Source organism: Vulpes vulpes, chromosome 10, assembly GCF_048418805.1.
Source record: "Vulpes vulpes isolate BD-2025 chromosome 10, VulVul3, whole genome shotgun sequence".
NCBI classification, from domain to species: domain Eukaryota; kingdom Metazoa; phylum Chordata; class Mammalia; order Carnivora; family Canidae; genus Vulpes; species Vulpes vulpes.
The window spans coordinates 56,485,302-56,496,760 of NC_132789.1; the positions used below are offsets into that span (position 1 = coordinate 56,485,302).

The 11,459-nt window shown below is 43.3% G+C and overlaps 1 long non-coding RNA gene across 1 annotated transcript; it reads right to left on the bottom strand.

Annotated features, from left to right (window-relative positions):
- Window positions 1–412: 412 nt before the first annotated feature.
- On the bottom strand, window positions 413–8,781 carry LOC140594212 (uncharacterized). Its single transcript, XR_011994873.1, has 3 exons — window positions 8,658–8,781; window positions 7,172–7,251; window positions 413–3,766 (listed from the first exon to the last, which is right to left on the bottom strand). It is a non-coding gene; the product is annotated as an uncharacterized lncRNA (long non-coding RNA).
- Window positions 8,782–11,459: the final 2,678 nt, after the last annotated feature.

The window sequence follows — 11,459 nt, forward strand, 5'->3', positions numbered from 1 at the left end:
TTGTGTGGCACTGACGCCGATGTCAGCACTGGAGCAACCAAAGTGCGGCTGCTAGTGGGAGACCCAGACGTGCCCCTGGGTGCGGGCTCTTGGGCCTGGCACCCTTGAAGGGGCCACAGTCAAGGGGGTGCTGTGTCGCGTGTGTCCCACCCTGACATACAGGGGTTGGAGCCGCTCCCTCAGGATTGCAGCACTCAGTGCAAACTAGAGACACAGGCTCCTTGTTCAAGAATCAAGAATTCCCAGAGGGTTCTGCAAAGCATTAAACCCTCCTGAGCTCGCTTGCCCACGAAAGCTGCTTTGTCCTTGCTGTCCCTTTGTTACTCTACAAATGCCCCTAATTTTTTTTTAAGTTTTTTTTTTTAAGATTTGATTTATTTATTCATGAGAGGCAGAGACGGGGGGGGGGGGGGCAGAGGCAGAGGCAGAGGCAGGCTCCCCATGAAGGCCTCACGGGGACTTGACCCCAGGGCCCTGGAGTCAGGATCTGAGCCAGAGCAGATGCTTTGACCTGACGAGCCACCCGGGCACCCAACCCCCCCAGAAGTCTCATGTAGCTATTGCTCCTAATAGTAGCTCCCTCTTTGGCACCTGCTTTCAGGAACATCCTCTTCAGTGTAGCCTCCACATTGGCAATGGGGTAACCTTGCCCAGTGAGGAATCTGTTTTACTTGGTGTAAAATCTTCCGACAAAGTCCATCGTCTCCTGGATACAGTGAAGACCTCTTCGATGTTTCTTTCACTTACCTGCTGCTGCATAATGAGCCACCCGAGAACTTAGCGGCCTAGGACAACCAGTGCTCACAGGTCTGGGTTCCACAGCTTGTCCCTGCTCCTCATGGTGTCTGGGGGGCAGAGTCACCGTTTTGTGTCAGGGGGCGGCTCAATGGGGGACTGGCGGGTCCAGGGACAGTTGCCTGGGGCTTTAGGCCGGGGCGCCTTGGTTTTCCTCCAGGTGAGGAGGGCTCCTTCGGGTGGGCCTCCAGAGGCTGGCCGGGCTCTTCTCTGGAGACCAGACTGGAGCCTCTGGTTTCTGAGAGTGAAAGTTAAGCTGGAAATGGTGGTTGAGGAGCCCCAGCTCATTGGGCAAGGTCGCCTGTCCCCATCCTGTTGGTCCAAATATCAGCGTCCTGCATCTTCCAAATTCTCTATCACAGAGGTATTTGTGTTCCTGCTTCAGACATGAGAAACCTGGGATGTGCAGGAAGAACCGGAATTGGGAATCCAGCTGGGGTGTGCTGGACTCCAACACGTGGTGGCTTTTCCTGACGCCGCGTAGCCTCACCGGGTGAGGACTCACCCTGTCTTTGTGACCTCCACGTGCTACTCTCTCAGCCTGGGAATGTCCCTCTGCATCTTCCCCCTGCCTTGTCCTTAGCATCCCCCTCTCCATGTGCCATGGAGAACCACCTACACAGCTCTTCTTGAAAACCCTACTTCCCTGGCAGAGAGAGGCGGCCCACCTCAGTAGCCTACCCAGCCCTCTGCTTCTCTTTCTCTCTTTCCTGGTCATTCGTTCCTTCAGCAGAGGAATCTCATGTTGCCTTGCATCTCCCAGGCCGAGTACGGTGCTTGGTTTTTAGCCATCGTTTCATAAATGATTGTGGAATGGAATTTTCAAAAGCGTGTTAACTTTGATCATTAAGATTACATTCAGTTATGTTAGTAATTTTTTTCACTGAAATAAGCAATGGAAAGACTCAAATAGTCAAAACGGTTGTCCATGTTGCTGAAGGTCTTTTGTATGGGCAGTTGCATCAGGACATTCATTCATTCACTCATTCATTCAGTTAGAGGCTAAAAGGCAGGGATGTTTGTTCGGTCTTGCTTTGTTCACTGTGGTAGCTCCAGAACTTGGAAGTGACTGGTCCGTAGTAGGCGTCAATCCGGGTTTGCTGACGAAGACTCTAACTGTCTCAGGAGCCTTCTCCTGAATTGCGGCCCTTGACTTACTTCGGCGAGACTCCTTTTCAGCGTCTACCTCGATGGCTCTCTGAAGCCTCACTCAGCCACTGTGTTTGAAGGGTCTTTTTTTTTTTTTTTTTTGAAGGGTCTTGAAGCAAAGTTTCACACAGCCTCAGAAGTCCAAGAAGTGAATCACAGGAGTCCTCTAAATCTGGTAACGGTCCCTGCTCACCTTATTATAATATCACAAGGGCCAGAGTAAGAGGATATGGAAGAGGGACCTGAACTCTTAGCTCTAAATAAAGAACCATGTCACATATTTTATGTGATCTCAGCGGCTGCCTGACTCTGTGTGCCCCCATCCTTCACCACTCTCTCTCCGCAGGACGTGATCTATGAGAAGGCTGGCCCCCAGCGCTCGGATGTGGTCATCAAATTTGCAGTTTATTGCCTCCTCTCCATGTTTTATCATCAGGGAGGTGATGGAAGTTCATGAGGCAGAGAAGTGCTAGTTGTCAAACTTTGGGCTTCACCTACATACTCACAGGTGTTTCGCTCTCTTTCACATCTAATATCTCCGAGTAGATCAGAGCATCAAGTGACTTTGGGGTGACTTCTTCCTCCTTATTGATCCACTCTAACAAAAACACCTTGCTTTGTTTTCAGCACTTAATATACCTGCCAGAAAATACCTATACCTGTCTCACATGTAATTAATTCTAAGGTGTCAGTGTGAGGACGATGATGCTGGCGTAATATGCTAATGCAGAAATAGCTGGGGGTGGAGTTCACTATGCACAATGAAGTTGTCACCCTCTGAAAAATTTTTATCTACTGCTTTATTATTTTTCCTTTTTAAAGGTTTCGAATGAAAGATTCATTTTGATTCTTTAAAACTTTTTTGTTTTAAAGTTTTTTTTTTGTTAATCTTCATAACTACTTTTAGTCTACAGAAAACAATACCAAATACCTGTCTTAAAGTGGGTTTTTGTGCTATAATTGTTGTACCTCTAATGTCCAAGGAGGGAAATTACTCTCTGGAGAACAGTCTAAGCTAGTCCAACAGTTTGCTTGAGGAAAGCCTGAAGTAATAAGACTATTTTCACTTTGTTTTTAAAAATAGAAACACATGCAGCAGCATGATAGGAGTTCAGTGTCCGTGAATGTGCCGCATCCCAGCCAGAAGGTACGGAGTCCTTCGTGTTTTCATAATAAGTTCACAGATAATTCGGTCTTGAGAATCTCCATTTTCCTATTCTCTTTGGAGTTCCTGGGCTCTACTAAGTACAACTGTACACTTTGTCATTTCTTTCAGATTGTGCCAGGATGTCATGAGAAACAGATTTGGGAGTTGTTTGCCTCATTGTGGCCTTCCTTTGGTTCTCCATTCAGGATTCTCTCCAACTTGGCCAAGTCAGTACATGTGTTTTTGGAGATTTGTATTGGGTTTGCCTCTGCAAAGAAGTAATTGGATTCCTCCATGGATTTTTGACCCCCGTTATAAACTCATCCGTCACCCCTTCTCTGGCCCAAGGGGGATCTGAGCTTTGTTTATGAGCAAAAGAGCTGGTGAGAGTTGACTGACAGGTCAGGGTCAGGCGGTAATGAAACACTGGGATCAGGTGGTGGCAGCTTCAGCATCTTTCACAGGACACTAAGCAAGCAGGAAGACTCTGGGGCACTTTTCATAGAGAAGCAGAGGTGAGGATTAGATTGGCTCCGTTGAAGCCCCCGTTGACCATCGCTGTCTTGCAGAAACATTCCCAGCCATGCAGCTGGCCTGGTTCATGGAAGGATGGAAGAGTCTATGGTAGAGATGCTCTGTAGATCCTTTTCTAGCCTCGCACGGTGTTAGACATATCTATGAAGCAATGAAAAGTATGAATATTTCACAGATTCTTTCTGGATCTTAGCTTCCCAGGAGTTCCCCTCGTACAAGTCTGTGGTTTATGCTGGTTTGGGCATGGAGGTTGGATCACTATTTTGGGAACTGACAGCGGGAACAGTCAGCTTGGCTGTGTTCGTGCTCTTGAGTGTATATAAGCAGTCACAAAATTTGGCTTCTTGGTGTGAAATGACACCTGATATGGAACAGTCCCCTAAGGAGGTGTCAAACATAAAAATTCATCAGAGAGGAAGAAGCACAGTCCAGCTGAGCATGCACACCGAGCCAAGACTGGATCTGGTAAAAGTGAGTGCTTTAGTGATTTCTGGTTTCCCACACGCTCTATTGAGAGATTGGTTTAGACCTTGGTTAGGGGACAAAGAGCTTTCTGGAAGCTATGCCAAAAAAATTACAAAAGGTATTTTTAAAAATATCAAACATCTACTTAGTGTTTGTGAAGGGCCAGCGACTATGTTAAGTATTCTTCAAGCATCGTTTCGTGAGTTCCTGATTACATTTTTTGAGGAATATTTTCTTATGATCCCCATTTACAGCTCAGGACACTGAGGTTTAGAAAGGCCAGCTAACCAATGAATGGTTTACCCGGGTCTGACTCAGTCTAATGCCCCCAAACCTTAACTGATACACCCTGTTCAACACTCACTCATAATTTCAAAGTCAGGCATGACACCAAATAAAATTAAGACATAATGATCCGGAAAATGTGAATTGTCATTAGGCCCCAAAGGGAGTTAATAAAGACAAATCCTGAATTATCCCATCAGATAGGGTTGAGTTGCACACGCAGTGGAAGAAGTTGACACATCTCCCTTACATAGCTACTAATTTCAGAATAGGACGTTTGTCAACATGAAAGTCCTTCCTTTAAAGTACTGATTTTTAAGAACATAGGCAACGTACCCTTTCCTTTGCCTTTCATCCGGGTGCTTTTGGGACTCATGTCATAACATACATAAGCAAGGCCTCTTCTCCCATTTATTCAGCGTTTTGTGATGACCTCACTCTGTCTGGTAAAGACATATATGCTCTCAGAGTTTTTCCTTTTCAGAGTTTCTTCAACTCATGTTGTTAAAAGGGTCAATTTTGCCCAGGAAAAGCACTTGGTGGGTTGGTGGAAAGCACTTCGGAAAGGCTGGTGGTGGTGCCAGAGATGCAATGCTTGTTCTGAAAGCGCTAACATTTATTTTCTCCACTAGAGGACAGTGCTTGAAAGAATAATAGATCTTACCTCCAAGGTTAGGCAGTGATGAGGACCAGAACAAGCCCCTCATTGTTACTCCCTCCAGCCCACGTGCAGAGCACATAAAGAATTTATTTCTTTGCAGGAAAAAGGAGAAATAAATATATTTGCTCTAACATGATGCAGAAGTCAATGATGAAGCTGTTTTAACTTTTGCTGAGCATGGAGAAAGAGAAATGCCACTAAAATGTAATATTCAGAATTGCTAAAGCATAAATGAAGACATCCTTATAAGCGTAGGTGAAATCCTTTTACAATAAACTCTTAAGGAAGACTATTTGTTGAAGCCATGACCAAATGCTCAGAAAAATACTCTCTGTTGCTTTCTTTGATCATTAGAATTTATTGTGAATAACTTATTTCAATAAGTAACTTTCCCCCTTTACAGTATAATAGTCACACATAATGTATGGTTCAAAATACTCAAAAGATGTATAATATTATGTAATGGTTAAGCTTTGCCCTTTGAAGAAAGGGATGAGTATTGAAAAGCGAGTAGTTAACGCTATTTGAAGATGGATTTAAAGGCTGTAGAGCCTTGCCAAGAACCCCCTTCTGGTTACCTGCTCAAATCTTCCAGTATGAGTGTCACTAATTAGATAGACTGCCAAAGTGGAGGCATTGTTTCCTTAAACCATAATTAAAGCCCACTCTCCCTGGGGGCTTGATCCCTGCTTTCACAATCCCTGCTTTTCCCAATGACTGGGAGCCTAAGGTATTAATTGAGGACTCATACTTTTCAAATGGGGCTTGTGGGGGTGGGGAAGGGGACGAATAGATTGAGAGAATAAAGTAGTTTATCAAAGGTACCAAAGCCAACTTCTCATTTTCCCTGGAGTCAGCCCAGATGATTCACCAATCAGCAAGTAGTTATCAAGTGCCTACCGAGTCACAGAATTGGAAAATATTGGAAAGCCTGGCACAGTGCTGAAAATTATCAGCCTTTTCCCTGCCCTAAAGGAGAAATAAATACACTCGCCAATACAAATGGAAGACAGGGATACGGTGAAAGTGGAAAGAAGTCAGATGTGAGGATGAGGGAATGGAGGGTACTGTCCCTACCTCAGTTTAGTAAGACAGGGCACATTCCCTCTACAAGCTTACAGGCTAGTGGAGAAGATACCTTGACACTCAATTAACCCTTCTCTTTCCTACTCAGAGGGCAACCCAATCTGAGAAGTATGCACTCAGTAAATACTGGGGGGTTCACTCTCATTTACTTTCTGCTCTTGACTTGGGAATACTTACGGGCACCCACAAAGCAAGATTTGTAACAAAAATCAGTGTAGTTCTAGACGATCAGGATTTTTGTCCAACCCTCCTTAGCTGTGTGACTCTCTATGGCTCTGCACAGGGCAACCAACCGGTCTGTGCAACACCAACACAGTTTTCCTTTTTGAGGAATGAAATTACAGATCCACCCATGTCACAGGATTCAGTGTGTGGATGGACAGGAAATAAGGGCAGAAACCACTCTGAGTCCCTGACAGAGCTCTTTCTGTTAGGGACCCATCATGATCTCATTGACTTCACAAATTTCAAAGGAATAGGCTTCATCATTCATCCTTCATTTTGGAAGTACAAAAATTTAGCCCTAGATAAATGGGGACCTGAATATTCACATTTCAAAGGATCCAACTTTAAAAGCTTTAAAGCAGGATTAAAAAAAAAAATAAAGACCCCCCCCCCCCCCCCCCCCCCCCAGTGAATTAGCTGTAATTGTGGAATGATGGATCTGGAAGAGATTTCAGAGATCTTTTAGGCATATACATTCATGTCTCCCAATTTATAGATAAGGAAATAGCAATCAGGCTATTTTCCCTGAGTCAAGAGCCAATTTTTAGAAAACCTGGAACCCTGTCTTCTAATTCTCAGTCCTATAGGTTGCTCAACTGAGCCACAAACACAAGATTACAATCAGATGTAAAGATAAAGTGGCTTTAAAGCCATCACATTATTCAATGAGATTTGTTCACTAAAGAATTCTACATTCTATGACTATTCAGAAATTTGTTTAAAAGATATATGGAAATACCAATATCAAGAGTAACAAAAAATGTCTGCATAAATACCATTTACTGCATGCAGTCACCAGCCCACCAGGTTATTTCTAGTCTTACCAAAATTAACATGGCAGTAGAATGTCTCCTTGTTCTTCCAAACTCCTTATTAAAATGCATTGAATTTGTTTTTCTCATGCCTAGAAAGATAAGGTTATTAATTACAGGAACTGCTTATCAGCAAAATGTAAAATGACAAGAGAGTCATTTAATGGTTTAGCTAAGAAGAAAAAGAAATGGAGGAAGGAAGAATGTCAGAATAAAGGAAAGCTTTAGGGGATGAAATATGAAACCTATATTCATAAAAGATTTTATATTTGTAATTTAAAATATTTCTTGGAAAAAAATAAAATATTTCTTGGAAAGGATTCTCTTGGTTTAAAAGAAAAGAGATACTGCAGAGTAAGTATGAGTAAGTATGTATGTAAACTGCCATTTAAAATTAAGGGAATGGGGTGCCTGGGTGGCTCAGCTGGTTAAACATCTGCCTTCAGCTCAGGTCATGGTCCCAGGGTCCTGGGATGGAGCCCCGCATCCACATCCGCTCCCAGCTCAGCGGGAGGCCTGCTTCTCCCTCTCTCTTTGCCTGCTGCTCCCCCTGCTTGTGCTCTTTCTCTGTGCCAGATGAACAAATATGATCTTTTAAAAAAATTAAAGAAATAAATTGTTGGATAGCCTTTGCTAGATTTTTCCAGGGGAACAAGATTACCTCTTCTCCAGGATTCCTGGCAGGTTTGTGCTGGGGGCACACAGTGGAATGAGGGAGAGGGGACCTCAGACTCCACTCCATATGCCTGACTTTGGTTCCTCTATAATGCTGTCAATAACTGTAGTTTGGGGGCATCTTACATTGTGAGAACTTTATTTCATAGTGATTTAAAATAAATATGCTGTAATAGAAAGCAGGGGATTATCTTCTCTCCAGAAAGAGAAATAGAATGCTCAATTCTATCCACTGTGACATGTGTTTCGAGTGTTTCTGTTAAATGGGCAGCCAGCTGTTGTGTTTTCTTGCCTGTCAATCAGAATGTCTGGCAACTGGATTCTCAGCGTTGGTAGTAGTCAATAAGGTCAGTCTTGAAAAAGCCTGCGTCAAGGCTAGATCCACTGGCATCTGATTTCTACACGTTCGAGTCACAGGTTTTATTTTCCTCCACAAAATAAACTAGTGAAAGTCGCTTTTATCGATATAAAGGTTTTCAGCCTAATTCACCTGAAATACAACATGTACGCTAACCACAGCCCCTAATTTAGAGAAACAGACACTGAGTACTTGGAGGTCATTGCAGTTCTGTTGTTTTTTCTTTAGTAGGAAGGAAAATTTTGAGTATATTTGGGTGTTGGTGCAGGAGTTTTAAATGCACAAAGCCCTATGACTCCAAGCAGTAGTTCTGATGTCAAACTACAATGTCCTATGTACAGCATCTCTCTTTCTACTCATCTTTCTTTCTCTTAAGAGTAGTTTTGTAAAACTCTCTCAGCTCTAGAACTTTTGAAAAGAACCTTATCTGAAAATATAACATAAAAACAAAGGCACTCTGCTTACCTGGGGAGCAGCCCACACCCGGCGGGGGGGGGGGGGGCTGTCACTCCACTGTGTGTTTGGAAAAGAGTTGGTGGTGACGGAAGGAATGGTGCATGAGCTCATGGTGGCAGCTTCAGGCAATCCCGAGAGGAAATGCCTGCAGGCCAGCCTGTGTAGAAGTCAGCAAATAGGCTGCTTCAGCCTTTGCCAAGCCAGAGATAAATAATTCACTGTCATTAACTAATTAAAGTATACAATCCCCCTTTTTAATCTGTACTGACTGGAAACACTATTTATAAACACTGTTTAATAAAACAAAATTAGCAAACACTCTAAATAATAAATCTTATGTGTTAAACATCCCCAAATCATAGTCTATGCATTAAAAAGACATCTTCTGAGCCAGCGAAAAGTAGAGTAGTTCAGCAAGAATCCATCGGTAGCTATTTATAGAGAAGAGATGTCGATTTGTATTCTTCACTGCGGTGGGAGGGGCTAGGCTGCTCTTAATCTATTTGCTTGCATTTTCATTTCAGTCTATAAGAAATACCTATTTTGGCTGTTTTTGAATATTTGTATAGCTGGCCAAGTGGTGTTTAATCATGTATTTGAGTCAGTGTTGGTCCGGGACTATGAGTTCTCGGAGAACAGGACTCACGGCTGCTTGACTTCAACTCTTGGCCAACTGCTGTGTGTGTTAGGCGCCTAGTGATGGCCTTGGAGTCATATCCTTTTCTGTTGCTTCCTGTTCCCTCTTGTGCTCTCTCTGATACCCATTCAGACTTTTTAAAAAAGAACAAAGCACTTCCCTCAGTAAAAAGACTGCATCTGCAGAACTTTCCTCCTGAGCATCTCTCATGCAGGACCGAAAACTCCATGAAATGCTGTTGATATTTGGCTTTCGCCAAAATAATTCTAAGAGACTTTGAAGGCATAGGAGCTCCACTCGTGGTGCTTTACCGGCAAAGTGTTGCTTTTCTTTCTTTTTTTTTTTTTAAAAAAAGAAAACTAAACATTGAACCCTAGGGTTAGCTCGTCAGATCATTCAAACGACCAAACTTTATTATAGTCCCAGTGACAATATTTTATAGGGAATGTGAGACGTGGATGAGACAGATGAGTAGACAAATTATGATTCTCTATGACAATGGAAAAGCCAGGTCCAGAATCTTCCTAAACTTAGGCTCAACTTTCTTCTGAAGCCTTTGCAGATTGCATTTGATTCTTGGTGCCTTCTAGACCAGGAAAAACAACGTCATCAAAACCCCATTTTCAACTGCTGCTTTAAGGTAAGGAGTCTCAAAAGTCCCTTCAAGTCCCAAGAGAAATGATAGTTCTTTGAAACTTACAGGTCTCTCAGTAAATTTGGATTGGTGCAGTTGTCCTGGGCAATACAGTAGTTTTCAGCCCTTGGACAATCAAATCAACCAGGAATGTATTTATCACCTATTAGGTATATAAGGGCCCTTACAACTTTAAATAAGCATTTGTTTGGAATGACTGGTGATCCATTCACTCATTTCCCAGTACATTCTGTAGATGTTTGCTGGGTGCCTGAGATATACCAGGCACTGTGCCAGGTTTGGGTTACAGTTGAGTAAGGCACAGCTCCTTTCCTCAAGGGATTATAGGTTAGAGCTACAGACACAGAAGTAAACAATGAGGACTGATAATGTATGGGCAGAAGATGCACAAGGTCCTGAGGAAGAACACACAGTGAGGACCTAACACAGCCTTGGATATGAGAGCTGAGCTGGGCTTTGGGAGGTGTGTATGGGACAGTGGCGAGAGGCAAGGGGGTGAGGAGAGATAATCAGGCACCGGGTTTTGAAGGGCCTTGTACACCAAATTAATTTATCTGACCTTCATCTGCCATTGTGTTTCTCAAGACTTTGACATCCTGGTGTGGCCCATATCCCAGAACCACAGGATAAACAAGAAAAGTCTTCCTGAAGCACTGGTTCCACTTAGTGGTGAGTAATAGAAAACATTTGCTACTAAAGGAGCAGAATGCAAAATCTACGCACAGTTGTAAGATAAAATATGAGGTCCTAAGACATTTTGCTTGTGATGGGGGCACTTCAGGTCATATCTTCAGGCCCACTCTCTCCTCTGCCATTAGGGAGCCCTTGTAGAAAGGGTTGCAAAGCACACTTAAGGGAGCTACTTAAGGGTTTTAAGCAGACCAATGACAGGAGCCAGTCCGCAGTGAGAAAGACTCCAAGACAAAGCAGCTAACGAGAGAGAATGGTGGAAGAGGAAGTGAAAGCAAGGAGAGCAGCGAGGAGGCTCTTGTAGCCACCAACATGCAAAATCACACCGGTGCTAACCAAGGTAGTAGCAGCAGGGATGAAAAAAGTGATTTGCAAAACATTATGGAGATAGAATCAAAGGCATAACTATTGAGTGATTCATTATTTAATAGACATTTACGGAGTGGCTACCATATTCCAGGCATTGTTTCAGGTTTATCGCAGGGAATAACACAGAAAAGACCCCTGCCTTCTTGGGCTCACATCTAGTGGGAAAAGACAGACACAAACAAGTAAACAAGAAGTTTACTTAATCATATAAATAAATGATAAATGCCCCCAAAGAAAATGAACTGGGTGATGGGATATTTCCTTGGTGAGCAGATAAGGTGATCAGACAAGGGATTCAGAGCATGAATGGAGGATGAAGGCCAACATGATGGGTGAACGACAGTGTCCTACATTGAGCCCTGGAATGCAAGAGAAAAGGAAGACTGGAGAAGAAATACTGTTGAGTTATGTTTGGGAGATCCATGAGAACATGCCCGTAAGAGAGATGTGAAGATATGTA